This window comes from Pelobates fuscus, chromosome 3, assembly GCF_036172605.1.
Source record: "Pelobates fuscus isolate aPelFus1 chromosome 3, aPelFus1.pri, whole genome shotgun sequence".
In the NCBI taxonomy this organism is placed as follows: domain Eukaryota; kingdom Metazoa; phylum Chordata; class Amphibia; order Anura; family Pelobatidae; genus Pelobates; species Pelobates fuscus.
The window spans coordinates 211,015,238-211,033,917 of record NC_086319.1 but is presented as its reverse complement, the minus strand read 5'-3'; positions in this window follow the sequence as shown (position 1 = coordinate 211,033,917).

Here is an 18,680-nt window from a genome sequence, read left to right as displayed (position 1 = left end):
ACACAACACACACATATACACTCAACTCACCCTTGCTGGCCTGTGGGAACAATGAGAAAAGCCTTGCTCCCTTACATGCTGGGGCCCTACTGTGGTCACACCAGCTGCATCACCGGTTGTTCCGAGCCTGGTCTTGGTGTAGAATATTATTATGCAGTTACACGAGCATCCCACAAAATTATTATTATTAGCATTTATTAAATGCCAAAATAGTCTGAAGCACTTATAGAGAGGCAATGTGTAACAACAAGTAAATAATATTAACTGGCCATGTACATTTCTAGCAGTTAAAAATAAGAACATAATGTTCTGAATTGAGCAGCACTGCAGTAGAAACCTTCATTAAATGAATCAAAGCTTTGAAGTGGCACACAAAACAGAACATAGTGAACATTTATTTATTATTATTATTACTATCATTATTATTATTTTCATAGGGTCCACATTGTCCACAGTGCTTTTAAATTGTACTTTTTTTTAAAATAATCCTTCTCCTTAAAGCACATAGGTTGGTAACAGAGAGACTGACCATTTCAGCAATCTTTTTTCATACATGTAAATAATGCTCCCTTACCTCCAGACATAACAGACTGATAGAGAGTGGGGTGCACCTAACTTCAGCCAATGTTGCACTTACCTCGAAAGACAAGTGGATGTCTAGTAATTAAAAGGGACAGTTTAAACATCATAACCACTGCGGCTTATTGTATTAGCCTGTAATTGCTGTCCAAGTGAAACTTTTGGTGACAGCAGTGTGGTTGGGGTTTGACTCCTGTAAAAGCCCCAGTTATTATGTAGTTTGTTTCACATAATGGAGGGATTGCACCTGAGGACCTCTGGGAATATAACCACTAAGTGATGACAACTGCAAAAAAAAAAAAATGTTTATTATGCTTTGTATCCCTCTATCATGTTCTATATAGCTGGAAAAGACATATAACTTTTGTGTGGAATGCTTGTTTAAGCTCGTTTAGGTCAAGAGAGATGGCGCATTAAAGGGAACATGTAGCCACTTATCCTTGCCTCTGTTTTCATGCCGTAATCACATTATAAAGATCCAGTGCTGCTCCTCATTTGCTGCTCTCCAGTCCGCACACGCTCCTTCACTGTTATTCACTGATTTGTCCTACTTGGGGACACTTTCACCTCAGTGATTCCAACATGCTGTTACCCAGTTGCTATACCCCTTAGGAGTTTTCCATAGCAACCACAGCGTATGTGCAGTGATTTCTATGGGTGAAGAGTAGAAGTACCTCTTATGGAAGGTCTCTTTTGCTGTCCTTTATCAATTAATTCCTCGCGTTGAGTGAATGCCGCTGAATTAATTAGCAGGTGGGAGAAAAGCCTATTTTTAAATACGTTTTTCTTCCAGTCTATACATTACGCTTGAATGTCTGCAGCAGTAGTGCGACTATAGTGTTAAATATACACTGACATACACAATAATTCATAATGCATTCCATATCAATACATACATTCATAGGCGTGCGCACGGGGTGTGCCGAGTGTGCCTGGGCACACCCTAATCCCAGCGGCCCGCCTATGGATTGAGACCGGCAGGGGAGATCTCAGGATCTTCCCTGACGGCTTATGCAGAGCCGGCGCTATCCGAGCACCGGCTCTGCTCTAAGCCTCCACGGGGCTGGTGGGGAGATCAAAGATCTACCTCACCGGCCCACAGGCAGGGAGGGAGGCAGGTGAGGACCTGAGAAGCTCTAGCCAGCAGCAACGCTCAGATCTCGCGAGAGTGAACTCTAGCCCCTCAGGCTAGAGTTTACTCTCCACTGGACCACCAGGGATGGCAGCAGCATGGTCCCCCCTCCCTATAAAAAGGTAAGAAGAGAGGGGGGATATTTATTAATCTGCCTGCACCTCCACCCCCACAATCACGCAACAATACAGCACACATACACATACAGCACCCTCACACACACAGCACACAAACAGCACCCACACACACACACACACAGCACACTCACACACAGCACCCACACACATACAGCACACAAACAGCACCCACACACACATAGCACCTACACACATACAGCACCCTCACACCCACAGCACACAAACAGCACCCTCACACAGCACACAAACAGCACCCTCACACACACAGCACACAAACAGCACCCACACACACACAGCACCTACAAACACACAGCACTCTCCCACACACACACACACACACAGCACCCTCTCACACACAGCACACAAACAGCACAGTCACACACAAAGAGCACCCTCACACACAGCACACTAACAGCACCCTCACACACACATCACACAAACAGCACCCTCACACAGCACACTAACAGGACCCTAACAAACACACACACACACACAAACAACCTCACACACACAGCACACTACCAGCACCCTTACACACAAACAGCACCCTCACACACAGCACACTGACAGCACCTTCATAAACACACACACACACAAACACCCTCACACACATCATACTAACAGCACCCTCACACACAGCACCCTTACACACAGCACACTAACAGCACACTAACAGCACACAGTAGTGTATGTATGTGTGTGTGTATATATATATATATATATATATATATATGTGTGTACATATATATATATATATATATATATATATATACATACATACATACATATACACGTGGAGTGTGTTTGTGCTTTAGGGTGCACAGCCTAATGCAATAGGATGCACACGCCTATGCATACATTTAATACATATGGCAACATTAGACTAAATTAATAATGTCCTCAAAATGCATGTGTATGTTGGAGACCCACTGCAACCATACTATGCTTTTGTATGTGAAAAAATATTTTCTGTTTTCTAAAGGCAATGTGTTGAAATATTTTGATGTAAAAAAATAAATGGAAAAAAAACCCAGAAATGAAATGAATTAATAATTTCTTTGATACATCTTGGTGGTGTTGGTTATTAGGAGGTTAATAAATCTTTTGCAGGTTTATAAAAATTACAAAACAAATTAAAAACTAGTTATTAACCTTAAAAAAACACACCATGTTATTCATTAAACATTGAATATTAATTGAAAATTCATTTGTAAAATTTAGGCTAAAATATCCAAGCTGTAACTATTTTTGAATTTATCCAAATCATCTCTGTTTGCCATTTTACAGTTTGGTTTTCAACTGATTCCAAGTCACTATTTAGTGAATAAAACCCATTGTGTCACAATGACACTGATCGAGACATTGTATAATTATATTCATTATTATTCAATTATATTTAAACAGAGTGATGTGCAGATTTTTCACCCACTGTGTTTATTTGGCAAATATTTGGTTTATCCAGCATGAAAGTTCTGACATCAAGTCCCTTTGTATATATATATATATATATATATATATATATAGGATAGGAATAGTAAATAGTGGCATAGTCATGTTGTTTTCAAAACCATTTATAATATACATGTAATGATCTATGTTTATTTTTCAGGCAAATGTATTTAAGCACTCAATGCATTCAGTTTGCTTGCAGACCTAATCCAGTTTCCAGAAAGGGAATCATGATAGCTCACATTTGTTTTAATTGTACATTGCAAGACCTAGCTAAAATTGCTTCGGCACTTCTTTAACAAGGGCTGTAAATAAAAAAAGAAACGTCATCATTGTTAAGCCATCTTGGGTGGGTCCCTTATGCAATATCTGCAAGCAATAACAAACACTGCTCCATCTGGTGTTCAAATACACCCATTTCAGCGATCACTGCTCCACCTGGTGTTAAAAAATCAAATTGCAAGGAATTCTTTCACATTCTTATATTGTTACTTTTTTTGCATTTATGTAGTTCATTGATTGCTTGTTTTATCTTTTAAATAGTTAAATAAAATTGTAAAAGTGCAAAATTTCATCTTTGAATCTAATCATTCAACTTAAATAAAAACTTTCTTCAATTATTACATGGAAGTTTAGAATATCTCCTTTATTATGTAACGTATGAAACACAATCACTCTTATTAAAATGCATGTAAAAATCTATTCAGCTTTATATTAAACAAAAAGCAGAATGAAAAAAAAAGAAAGGAAAATATTTCTCAATAACACATACATTTTTTAATGTAAATATGTTTTAAAGAGTATGCTAGATGACAATGCTTGGTTAATTTATTTTGTTCTAATTCAAAGATGGCCTGCGCGTTTTTCATTTTCCTTTTTATTTGTGGTCTCAAAAAATGCCAGATGAGTTTAATTAACCCCTTAAGGACACAACTTCTGGAATAAAAGGGAATCATGACGGAATATATCCGTCATCTGTCCTTAAGGGGTTAACATTGCAGTGTTATGGCTGGAAACAGTGATGATGCACAAGTAACACCTCAGTATGTATAACATTTACTGTGCAACATTAAATGGTTATGGCATGTGTCTGGTATTGTACATGGTAGAAAGATTTTAATCACTTCTGACAAAAATAATATTTTTTGAGAGTTGGACGAATTTTTGTCATTTGGTGGTTCGGGTTGTCCAAATTTCATTAACAGAAAGAAGATTGGTCAATCGGTGTACTGCAAATTAAATATATAGTATATATACTATGTATATATTTTACACTACACTGATTGGCACATTTTCCCATCATTTAGTTTTCAGATCAAGTGGGAAAAAGTAAGCGAAAGGGGGAAATCTATATTTATATATTACATTGTAATTAAATGAATGATAAATAAATATAGATTTTTTTTATTATTTTTTTTTTACTGTTCCTGCTTTTTTCCCTCTATTGGTCAATTCTCTACCTGATCTTTGAATGAAATCAACAGTTAGTGACTGTCCCCTAGCAATCAACAATAATTTTCCCATCAATCTTCTAGTTTAGGTGCCGAGGGCAGAATTCAGAAAAATGTATCAAAACGAACATGCTCAGCCATTGTGCATTTTGTTTGGTTCCTGTTTTGGCTACATTTCATCGGAGTTCTGGAATTCAACTGATCACATAATCAGCCAGGTTCGGATGAATTGCAATTCGTAATGAAACAAGTCTAGTGTCTGGTATCGCAAAACTTGTCTAAGAGCAGCATAGCACAGTAGTGCAATGAGTTTCCAAATATTAATGTTGCAATATATTTGTGACTATTTCTGCTACTGATGTCACTATTGTATCATTGTGTTGGCTGAGGTGCAAGGCATACATCACACTTAACAGCATGTGACCTATCTGAATACTAAATAATTGTGATTGTTCCTACCCTGAAACTTCTAAATGAGTTGTATTAAAGAAGAAAAAAAAAAAGCAAAGAAAACATTGTTATGTGAAATTTCACATATTTCTGAGACATGTACTTTTCAATCTTTTAATAAAGAAGACAAAAAGCAAGGGTGGAACAGCGCAACAATAACTGATCACAATGGGGCTGCACACCTGAATAGGAAGGTAACCCTCAAAACCTTCAAGGATAAATCAAACAAACAGAACAAAGGATACAGGTAGTGCCAAAATAAATACAATATTGTGGTAAGTAATCAAAAAAAGGTACCAAGTAAAAGATAAAAATTTACTTTTGAGGATTTAAAGTCTTCAAATTTTGAATAAGATGTCTCTGGGGTGGTATAAAAAATAGGAGACCAATAGTGCAGTATTGCAGGAACCCAAACAGGAATTGTCTGAAAAAGAAATAAAATTATTTGGAGAATATGCATAGAAACTACGATTACTCTGCCAAATCAAGAGAATGGGAGGTAGACCAGTGTGCAAGATCAACTTATATAGTTATTAATGTAGAGAGATCATTAATATCATACCATTCCTAAATGTTATCGCTAATATTAATACCCAGATATTTAATAGCTGAGGCCCCTATTTTAGAATGGTATAATATAATTATCAGGGTTTAGTTTTAAATTTGATAAAATAATATTCATAGCTTCCCTTTTAGTAATATTTACTCTGAAATCTGAGTAAGAACTACATTCAGACAAGCAGTTGCATATCCCTTCAAGAGAGGCTAAAAGATTAGAGACAAACAGTAAGACATCATCTCCATATGCAGAGATTTTTACCTCTCCTGACTTAAAAAGAAACCCACTGTTATACTTTGCTTGTCTTATTAAGGACATTAAGAGTTCCATAAGCAGCATAAAAAGTAGGGGGAATATGGGACAACCTTGCCTCATCTCATTTAAGCGTATTTATTTATTTGATAATTCCACATTTGTTTTGATTTTAGCTACTGGGTGTGAGAATATAGCATGGATCCATGTCATATATCCCATGCCAAAGCCCAAGTTCTTCAAAACTGTCAACATAAATAGCCAATAGAGAGTAGTAATGAGGAAAGGGACAATATGAACAGTTTGGATATTTCCTTTTTCTGTTTACTGCCAATCTCAGAGGAATTATTAAAGCCCCTTACAGGAAGTTGTAAGTTGTGTTTCTTACAGCTGACTTGAGCATAATGTGGGGATGAGTTTGGGGACAGAGGCCTGTGCCTTTACTTCCATGGCTATCACTGAGCAATGTTACCATATTTACTAATACACAATGTTCTTCTTAGATCTACCAATTCTTTTTTTTTTCTCTTGGTTTCTTTTAACCTATTTTTATATCCTGTTGCCAGTAGATTGTGTTGCAATTCTGTCAGCTTGGGTTCAGTGTAAATTACTGATTTACATGGGGTTAATAATTAAGCTCCAAAATTACCAAAGAGAAAATCATTCCAAAGAAACTTGAGCTATAAGATTAGAAGAATGTTCATTATATTTAGTATCCTCCTCAATTTACCATGATTCCTCCAAATTGATCCAGATAAACTTTAATTCCGAACATCTGACACAGTGCAAATTAATCACAAATTGCATGTCATGGCTCAAGAATTGCTCTGGAATAAATTCCGAAGATATTAATTGACGATTTTCTCAAAATCAATACCTTGTAGCTTGCCAAGCCCATAGGTAAATAGCAGACCAATAAATAAGTTAATACATTGAAACAAATGGATGGGTAAGGGTTAATAATAGAGGCTTTATTGTTAGCTCCTACATCTCTGCATATAGAATAAGGATTTAAGAGGGACCATCTCTGTGTCCCTTCTAGATAACAGGTGGTCCAGAGGTTCCCATTTGTTTAAATATATCTATAATAAATTTGCCAGCTCGCTGCATGTATCATTCATGGTCAATGGCCAAATATTGCATATTTCTGCAATTTTCCCTGCAAAAAGCAGGTGAGTGTATTTTGCAAATGTGCCTCATAGAACAGATCATTATATATATATTTTTTTTAGTATATGATATATATCCATACCTTGCATGGGATTTTGTGTTTTGTCTGTTAACTTATTTATTTTTTTCATTTTCTTCTTGTTTCAGTCCAGATGTGCTCATTTTGTTTAATTTACCAAATGTACATCTCAACAGTTTTTACACACAATTAATTGCAATTAGCCAAACTGAACATATTGCTGCCTATTGAATTTAGAATATTATTGTGATTATTCCTGCTGAGAGAAAATTGCAGTCATCTAGATGTTTGTATCTATACTGGGCAAAATTAGACCCCATGACTGTACCTTAAGCTTGAACAATAGATAATCACCAAATAGAAAAAAAAATGTTTAGTCAAATAAAAATAAGATAATTTTAAAATACAACCATAGACAAGCTGATACCAAGTAGTACCTTATCTTTTTTTAAGTGGACTTGTAACCGCTGCTGGATCCCTTATTTACCACTATAACGTCTTAAAGCATAGAACTTAGCAGGGCTAACCATACAGATATCTTAGCCATAATTGTACATAGTTAGTAAGATATCCTCTATTTAACATATATAAATAATTGAGAATACAATATAAAATAAGGATTGTCTTGGAAGCAATAAAGTTTTGTCTTTTAGATATTTATTAAATAAAAATATAAATATAGACATATTAAATCCATTACAATAATTTATAGCAGAGTTTATAAGATTAAACTAAATGCTTGCAAATATCATTAATAGATTAACACACCCTCCTAAACATGTCATCATGTCAGCCTCTCTGTCATTTTAAGATGGAACAACGTCTGTCTCCAAATCTCTCCTCTCTCTGTGCCTTAACATTTAAAAGTACACCTATTTATGCCTTAGGTGTCTTCATTTTAGGGTCACTGTAATTCATATGTGAAAAAGTAACTTCTTTTACTTTTGTTCATATTAGGACCTCCCTTAACTTGGCAAAAATACAAGGCCATAACTTAAGGGTGTACATGTCATGGAAATTTCCCTGACTTAGGTCAAGATGGCATCTTAAAGTTTGAACATCTTTATCTACTTAGGGTTACCGCAGTATATTATGTACTGAAAGAGTTGTAGCATAGCCTTGAAGCTTGTTTATGCATTATTGTTATTGTATTTCGTCTGGGACAAAATTACGTAAACATATTATGCACTCAAGGTAAGTAAGAGGTTATTGCTTAAAGAAACATGTATGAAAAACAATACGTTCCATTTCTAACACCTTTTCAGTTTGCAATATCTCTTAAAGACAAAGTACACAGTTTGAGGAATACAATATTTGCATTTGCCCATAACAGACTCTAAGTACTTTCACTTGAGAAGTATTGTCCTTTTCAAGTAATCTGTAATACAGTAGTTTTATTAAGAACTCAGTAACAGATACATGGGTTTATAGTAAAACCACAAATAATTTTGCGAATTTCTTGATGTCATTAAAAATAGATAAACTACTGAGATGAGTTTAGGAATTAAAACAGCAGTTTTATAGTGTTACGGTTGCCTCCAGGCTGGCTGGAAGTTGGACCGTAGATAGGTCTCCTATCGCTCACCAAAGGACCATCAGCACCGTAGGCACCATAAGTACTGAAGACTCCACGAACCGCCGCTGCTGGGCTGGGATCTCGCCATCTGCTATCCACCCTGGACCTATGACCAGGCTCCAGGTTCCAGTGGGCGAACCTCTTCCTTCTGTAGAGCGAAGCAGGATCAGGAACAAGAGCTCTTACAAGAGCTCAGTAGCTAAGGGAGTATGCAGAGCATAGCAATCCCTGTAGTGATTATAGCTGTCCCCTACAAACACGAATCGAGGCTGCGAGTTAGAGGGTCAAGTAGTTCTCTTTAATTGGTGTAGCGGAGAACTGGTCTTTCACAGGTTTACTCCACTAAAGATCCCAGTGAGGCTCAGGAACAAGTAATAAAATCCCATAGAACAATAGTCACAGCAAGCAAGGTAATCCACAAATATCCCAATACAGATCCCAATGACTGTACGACACGCAGCATCAGGAGCAGAACTGAACTTTTAATCACTCAACCTTTTTTTAAAGCTTTCTCCCATGCAAGGGAGGGATTCACATTAATTATACAGTACACCAATCATACATGAGTTGCTACCCACACATCCCTTCCCCTTAGTATGACTCATAATCCCATTATGCAGGACACAGTTCCCCTCGTTTTCTGGATGTACCCCTAAACATAGGGGTACACCTCTAAATGTTACATCCACTGGTAGCCCTGATCTGGGTGAGTGACATATTCAAAAATCACCCAGATCGGACCAGGGGTTCGGGAAATTCATGGGGGTAGTAACAAGACCGACCGCGCTGGAGGTAACAGCCGAAATTGGTTCCATAAGTTTTGGCCCTACGATCGGTCACAGAAAAAGGGAATAAAATGCATGAACGGCTTGGGTTATGGAGACTGGGGAGGATTCGGATAAACCCCCTTGTTCGTGGGGTTCTTTCTACCGCACAGTGAGCCTTTCGGTAGTTTCTACACAAATTGATGGCAGTGTGAAGGTCTCAGCAGTGTTTGCCTAGCCGAGTGTCCAATTTGGGTTCCAGGCACTCGATTATTCCTAGGGTGGTCTGATTGTTCGGTAGTTTCACTTGTATAATAACTGGAGTGATTTTACCGAACAATCAGACGAACGCTGCATACAACATACATACATACGGGAAAATTAACCAAAAGCATATTAACACACATAATTTTGAGGACAGCCCAATGCCATCCGCTACAATTGGCACCAAAGGGCTTTCTTTTATGGAGATCTTACACATACAGCACCGCCCACAGGGTTTTGCAGAACAACCAATAACACACGTAAATTACAGTAACACACTCCCAGCAATTACACACAAAATCCTCCCCTCTGCCTGTGATATAATTACTGAACACAATGGGTTAATGTAATTATCACAGGCAGGAAAAATATACTTTTTACACATACACTGTAACTTTAAAAATATACATTCAATCTTCATAAAAAATTACATATTCGAACTCAGCACACTTTAAACATAAATACTCTCAAAAAATCATACAAATCCCTCCAGTAGATAAAAAGTTAGACCAAAACAGTTCCATAGATTTGGGCTGTGCGGTCGGTCTATTTCAGGCAGAAAAATGACTAAGTCCCATTTGAATGCCGTTCATGCAATTGGCTTAGTATAGCAGTGAGTTCAAACTGCCGAACGGGACTTAGTCTCTGTAGCTGAAAACTGAGTGGAGGAGAAGGTAAGGGTCAGCAGTGTTCGTGGAAATGTGTAGCCGATTTCAGTTCCATGGATTTGGCTACACACACACCGCTGACCGCGTTCGAATGAACAAAGATGGCCGCCGCCATAGGCGTGCGCACGGGGTGTGCCAGGTGTGCCTGGGCACACCCTAATCACACCTCCGTGCTGCACTGCCTATGGGCAGACTGACATGTCGGGTCCTCGGTCTATGACCGAGGACCCGACACAGGAGGGGGCCCGGCGGCTTGCCCACAATGCCGCCGGGTGAGAGGCCCCTCCTGTCCATCTGCCCTGATGGAGATTCAGCCTCAGTCTGCAGCTCCGCCGGGAGTTAGCTGCAGACTGAGGTGTCTCGCGATCTCCAGCCTGTCAGAGCGTTGCCGCGGAGCTGCAGACTGAAGAGAGAGGGCGCCCACTGGACCACCAGGGCAGGTATTTAGAAACCCCCCTTCTACCCCCTGTCACTCACTGCCCCCCCTCCCCCTTCTACTCACTGCCACCCCACCCCATTCACTAATGCCCTTCTAATCACTGCCCCTCCACCCCCTCTGTCCCCTGTCACTCACTGCCCCCCCCCTCCCTGCCTCTGCCCCATACCCCCCCTAACCCCTGTCCCTAGCCCTCTAACCCCTGTCACTACCCTTCTAACCCCTGTCACTACCCCTCTAACCCCTGTCACTACCCCCCTAACCCCTGTCACTACCCCTCTAACCCCTGTCACTACCCCTCTAAACCCTGTCACTACCCCTCTAACCCCTGTCACTACCCCCTAACCCTTGTCACTACCCCCTAACCCCTGTCACTACCCCTCTAACCCCTGTCACTACCCCTCTAAACCCTGTCACTACCCCTCTAACCCCTGTCACTACCCCCCTAACCCCTGTCACTACCCCCTAACCCCTGTCACTACCCCCCTAACTCCTGTCACTACCCCCCTAACCCATGTCACTACCCCTCTAAACCCTGTCACTACCCCTCTAACCCCTGTCACTACCCCTCTAACCCCCTAACCCCTGTCACTACCCCCCTAACCCCTGTCACTACCCCCAACCCCTGTCACTACCCCTCTAACCCCTGTCACTACCCCCCTAACCCCTGTCACTACCCCTCTAACCCCCTAACCCCTGTCACTACCCCTCAACCCCCCTATCCCCTCTCACTGACCCTCTACCCCCTAACCCATGTCACTGCCTCTCCACCCCCCAACCCCTGTCACTGCCTCTTCACTCCCCCCACCCCCTGTCACTGCCCCTCTACCACCCTAACTCCTGTCACTACCCCCCTAACCCCTGTCACTACCCCTCTATCCCCTGTCACTACCCCTCTACCCCTAACACCTGTCACTGCCCCTCTACCTCCCTAACCCATGTCACTGCCTCTCCACCCCCTTAACCCCTGTTACTGCCCTTCCACTCCCCCACCCCCTGTCACTACCCCTCTATCCCCCTAACCCCTGTCACTACTCCTCTATCCCCCTAACCCGTTACTCCCCCTCTACCCCCTAACCCCTGTCACTAACCGTCTACTCCCGCTACCTCCTGTCACTGCCCCTCCACCCCCCTACCTCCTGTCCCTCTACCCCCAACCCCTGTCTTTGCCCCTCCACCCTCCTAACCCCTGTCACCCACACAGTGCACCCCTCACAATCATACACACTGTACCCCACACACACTGAATCCCTCACAATTACACAAACTGTACTCCTTACAATTACATACACTGTACCCCTCACAATCACACACTGCACCCTTCACAATTACACTACACTGTACTCCTCGCAATCACACACACTGCACCTATGTATATTTGTGTATATATATATATATGTATATATATGTGTGTTTGTATGTATGTATGTATGTATGTATGTGTGTGTATGTGTATATAAAAATACATATACACGCGGCGTGTGTGTTTGTGCTTTAGGGTGCACACCCTGATGCAACAGGCTGCGCACGCCTATGGCCGCCGCCACGTGTTCGTTTGCACGAACTGCGGCCACCCAGCAGTCGGCAATTTACCTACATCAGGCTCCCAGCCTGGGAGGTAAATTGATGGCACACTTCCACTTCTGGGTGGTCCGCCTGTGTGGTACTTGGTTCAGTAAGCTCCATTTACTGAACCAAGTAGGAAAAGGGTACAAACAAAGTACTTTAAGGGTCTGGTGACACCGTCTTAAAGGGGCACTGTTCACCAAAGTCACAATATGTCCCCAGACGGTTCTTAAAGAGCCATACACACCCGTCCATAATCATGGGGCAGAAGTCTGGCAATGAGGCTTCTCCATAATACAGGGAAGCAGGGCAATTTGTCAATTAAAGAAACAGTTATGAAAAGAATTTTGTAACATATAGTTAGAACAGAAATACAAAGAAAGGTTTTATTGTGAGGTAAGTAATACATACAGGAATGTTGTGAGATTAGCAATTGATATAGGTGTTTATTGTGAGATACACTTTAGATACAATAGTTTTATATTAATAGACATGTGCGGTAAATTGTGAAATCAGTATATAGTAAAACAATTTTTTTTTAAAAAAACAGATGTATCAAGGTTAGCCTTTCACATATTTGTATTACTGCTGTTGATCCAAAAGAAGGCAAAACACAATGTGAGGTCACTTCTAATTCTGACACAAATTGGGGGGAAATTATTTCTTGAATCCAAATTGGCAGTCAGATTTCTTTGACAACAAGCATATTGTTGATAAAAGGAGATACAAGGAGAAATTGCATATTCATACAATGAAAAATTACATATTAACTATGATATACCTGGGTATTGTGTTTTTATAAAAAACAAAAAAAGCATCCAAATCTGTACAGAATCTTAAAAACAACGTCTTTTTGCAGAACATTTCAAATATTGTACTTGCAGTAAAGAACCCGATCCTTTGCTGCGCATTTTCATATTTAGGTAGATTTGCATGATATGGTTTCTGTAGACAGGAGATATATTTCATGTTAGTTATTGTCTTCCCCACCCCTTTATAAAAATGTTGTTATGTTAAGTCCCTGTATGTTTTCTGATGTGATTTGGTTAATTGTATTTTATTGACTTTGTCACAGCAAGGTTAATGTAACTAAACATATAGGCTAGTTCCAAGAAAAATAAAGTATTGTATGTTAGTTCCAGAACTAACAATGTCAGGTACTTTTGGAACTAACAGTGTCCTTTGTGGATTTCAAGGGATCCCAGTAACAGAGTCTTTGGACCTCTAGCCCTGGGATAAATCAAGAGAGCTAGGTCTGAGTGCAATAAGTGCTTTTGTAAAGGCAATAACAATCACTATGAGCAGAGCTGCAGAGGAATAGGCAGAGGGGACGATACTTCCCTGGAAGGAAAGTTAAAGAGGAATAGGCAAGGGTAACATACCTGTCTGGATGAAGAGTCTGGTTGGTTGGAAGAGTTGCAGAAAGACCCCAGTCAAGTGTTTCAGGCTCCCTCCCCAATGGCTAAGAAGCAGCTTGGGTCAAAGTACTTGGTGGGAGTACAGGAGATCCATCACAATTGGTGGCAACGGTGGTATGGCTTCCTAGCAACTGAGGAAACATCCCTGGACACCAGTGCATCTTCTGGGATCCCTGAATGCCTCCTGGAATTTGCGGAGATGGAATGAGCTAGCACCTGTGCAGCTTCCCCATATAAGGAGAAGTTCCAGCAGAGACCGCTCAAAGCTATGTCCCAGGATTATGGCCCTGCCTTGGAGGAGAGTGAGCTGACCAGGAGTGATGCCATCTAGAAAGAACTCTGATAAAAGGCTCTGGAGAAAGCTCAGACTTTGCGGAGAGAGTTGGGAGCAACGTTGCTCCATAGTTGGGAGCAACGCTGGCAGTAACAAGTGGCTCTGCGGATACCACTCCTAGAAGAGCTGCAGCCTGGTCATGTGGAAAAGCTCCAGAGAGACCCCAGTCAAGCTTCAGCGACTGGGGTTAAACTGTTCCAGGCTTCATCCCAATGGCTAGGAAGTGGATTGGGAGGAGGTACTCGGTCAAAGTACAGGATCTCCTTCACAGATTGCAACCAAGACCCCAAAAGACAAAACACAAGCTTCTTTCTGGCAACTTCCGGAATCACACTTTAATCTGAAGCTCTAAACTTTCTTAAAAGAACACGGCACACAAAGGAAATGTATTTACACTTATTTACCAGACAGTGCCATTTAGCTAATATGTTGCTTGTGCAACCCCAAAATACATAGCTTCCATTTTCTTACATTATAAATGAGAATTGCCAGGCATTGAAAATTAAATTAAACTTAATTAGTAAATTAAGGCAGGAATAGTTTATGTGTATCATTCTCTAAATCAGCTATACTTCAAGTTCAGCTATTTTGGTATAACATTTGAAATGTACTTTGACTTCTCTTTGAATTCTCAACAATTCTCACTTTAGTAAATAACTCTGCAAATCATATCTGACAGTTAACTATCCAGTTCCCTAATTAGTCCAAATCCAACAGTGAAGTAAAATCCACCTCTCACTCTGTCTTACCTTACTTAAGTTTGTGTTATCTGCAAACACTGACACATATCTTTCAATGTCTAATGCAAGATCACTAATAAACAATTTAAAGAGAAGTGGATCTCGAAAAGACCCTTGACGGACTCCATCTAAGACCTTTGTCCAACTACTCAATCCAATGTGCAATCCAAAACAAGACTTTTCATATAAAGTAATTGCTTTTAAACTGCAATTTACATTTTATTATTTTTCAAAATCTTACAAAAAAAGACAACAGATAAATAGTACCAATATATACATATCCATAACCCGACAGAATCATGCACTACAGTGCATGAAATAGCATAAAGGTGTCAAAAAGAAAAAAGGTTTTAAAAAAAAAAGGGGAGAGGTCATCTATATATTCCACATCACCAGTAAGTTTTTTTGCAACTACAGAAATTTGTTAAAATTGACGTGATAAGGTTTTCATAAGAACATGTTGGTTACTACTAATTACATAGATGTCCACAATTAATTAATGGATATGATCCCTTTATAACCTTTAAATAATTTTCCAACAACATATAGTAAGCTTATGTGTGTTTCATTTTGAAGCAGACATTTTGCTCCCTTCTTAAATATGTACACACAATTTGCTTTTCTCAAGTCTTTTGATACCATTCCTGAAAGAAAAGAATCTTGAAAAATATAAAATATTGATTTATATTTATTATTATATATTACCACAGTTAACTCCCTTGTATTTGTGGGTGAATTCCATCTGGGCCTGAGGCTTTGCTTACATTAACTATGTTTAATTGATGTAGAACTTTGCCCAGTGTCATCCAATCACTTGTTTGCTGTATTTTTATAGCAGAAATTTGCATATCTAATGCAGTATGTTCTTCTTTGCTACATATTGAAGAATTTTTTTTTAATATCTGTTTTTTCTTTATCCACATCTACAAATTATTTACAACTTATTACAATTTATTTCTTATTTCTTACAACTTATTTCTAATTTCAATTTCTAATTTCACTCTTGAGCTTTCTAGTTAATACGTACTTAAACAACTTAAATGTATTAAATGTATTTAATTTTCTCATTTAGTCCATCTAATTGCCCTTATATAAGCATTGTCAACATTATATGTTATAATTGATTTCTTTGAGCCATCTGACTTAAATGTTTTAAATTTAAATTAAATTATTTATAGTTAGGTAAGTCATACATAGTTTTAATGTAAAGTAATTAATGGTTTCTGCACTTTTTTATAATAAAGGATCAGTTGGTTTTGATTTAGCAATGGTTTAGATGCATATACTTTTGTACTACTGGCAACCCAGATTGGTATATAGAAAGTCATTTTAAGAAACCAGAATTGTCTTTGTGTCCAGTAGATGGCAGCAGAGTATATCTAAACAGTTTTTGCTAAACTAATTGAATGCTTCTTCGCATATAGAATAGAATGCAGGAAATAAGCAATGTCTGAATCAGAGGAGACATTATAATAACCAATTAAACAGGGCTTGGTCAAACACAGGAACGGCTCAATTATTAGTGCATATAAAAAGCTGCAAAAAAAAAAAAGCAGATTTACACTTCATGAAAATTCTTGAATGTTTGATTCATGGTTTTGGAAAGTAGTGTTAAAGTACCAGTACCAGACCAGTTCTATATTCTTCATAAATATTTCAAACAATCCGCTGTACTAAATTAAAACATGATGGGGAATTAGGGAGATTCCTAAATTCTAAAATAATTTAACGTAACTAAAAACGTTTGCCATCTATAGTCATGGCAGTGCCCACTGTTAGCACACTACTATTGTCAATATGTGAGATAACTAGCCGCATTACCAAGAATATTTTGATTTGTTTATGTCCATAGCTCTAAAGGTGACGGTAGCCTAGAGTTTCAAGGCACTGTTATACCCACAATTAAGATGGTGATGCGGCTAACTAAAGGAGAGGATAAGGGCTGCTTAGGCGGGAGCTGTTATTAGTGGGTGTGGTTAGCAGGGTGGTGCTGACAGTGAAATATACAGAAGATAGTTCATAAACATGTTGGTGTAATAAAAAAAATAAAAAATCTTATTGTAACTATATGTCAGAAGTTGGGTTTGTCACCTGTATATAGAAGTCTGGCATCTAGAGTAATCTGGACTTTTATAAGGGTTGATAAGAAAAATCAAGATGAATTGTGCATGGTCAGCAAGAGATACATGATTTTTGTGAGGTCGGTAATACAATAGTTTTATTGTATAGTATGACATAATATATGCGGTTTTATTATGAGTTCACTGAAATATTCATAGATTAATGCAGGAGTGTTATTATAAGAAAGGAATAGATACGTCTTTTATTAAAGATCGGTAAATGTTGCGAAAGAAACAGAATATACTATCAGCTAATACTTACTGTGTATGTGGAAGTATCAGGAACCATACGATTTAGTCACACAGGGTAAGATTTAGTCACACAGGGTGAAAACCCAACAGTGAAGGGAATTTGTGGGTCACAAGGAAATTATATAATGTGCAGCAAGGGCATTTATCAGCTGCTTAAAGGGCTCCCTTTCTATTATAGAAAAATAAGCTCCCACTACAATGAACAGCTGGCCAATCAAGCAGGTAATTGTGTTAACCTGCTGTATTGACATGCCCCTGGAATGAAATTCAACAAAATGCTCTGCTTTGCATCTCTAAGAAATTGGGGGCAACATATGCCATGGCAACAAGTCCACTGGTTTCACCAATCCCTTGCTCCAAGCACCATAATATAGAAGCTTTTCTAATTACAACACATTTGGGATATGGATGATTGTGTATTGTTTAAACTAACACAACTTTATTCAGCAAAAATAGGTGTTTATGATGCAAAATAGGTTGGTTTTTGTTAGAACTGTAATGTTATTGTGACTTTAAGAAACACTACACTCACCCTGCACAGTGCTCACATTTGCACAGCACAAAACAGACTAAATGCACTAAAAAAAAAAAGGTTTTTCTTTCTTCAGACACTTCACAAAAAACAGTCAAACTGTAAATTGGTGATTCCAAATTGGTGTTAAGTGCCAGTGACTAGCAGTACACAGCACAAAGTGTAGCTTCAACTCTTACACTAGGATGAATGAAGCAGGCTATCTACTGTTCAAAGTTTATATAAGTTCCATAACTATCATCACCAATGACAAGCATGCCCTCTCTCAAAGTGAGCATGTTGGTTCAATGCGCAGAGCACTTGCATGAAAAAAACATCCTGTATTTGTTCTACGCAGCGCAAGCAAATGTATTGACATGCTTGCACTGTGTTTGCTTATGTCATGTCTCCAGTGTCTCCATAATTGGGATACCAAAGAATAAAAGTGTAAGGAAAGCATATGGTACATGTGTTTAGAGCCTGATTGTGGGATTGCGTGTGTGTAGAGTGAGTTATTATTATTATTATTATTATTATTGTTATTATTTATACAAATTCTGCAGCGCTTTACAGTGGGTGGACGAAAAAACATGTAGCTGTAACCAGACAAGTTGGACACACAGGAAGAGAGGAGTTGAGGGCCCTGCTCAATGAGCTTACATGCTAGAGGGAGTGGGGTAAAGTCACACAAAAGATAAAGATAGTATTAGACTAATGACGAGCAAGAGAGGAATCAGTCGGGAGCTATTAACAGTTTAATTGATATGCTTTTATGAAGAAGTGTTTTTTTTTTTTTTAATGTCTTTATTTTAATTTTGACATATGTAACAGCA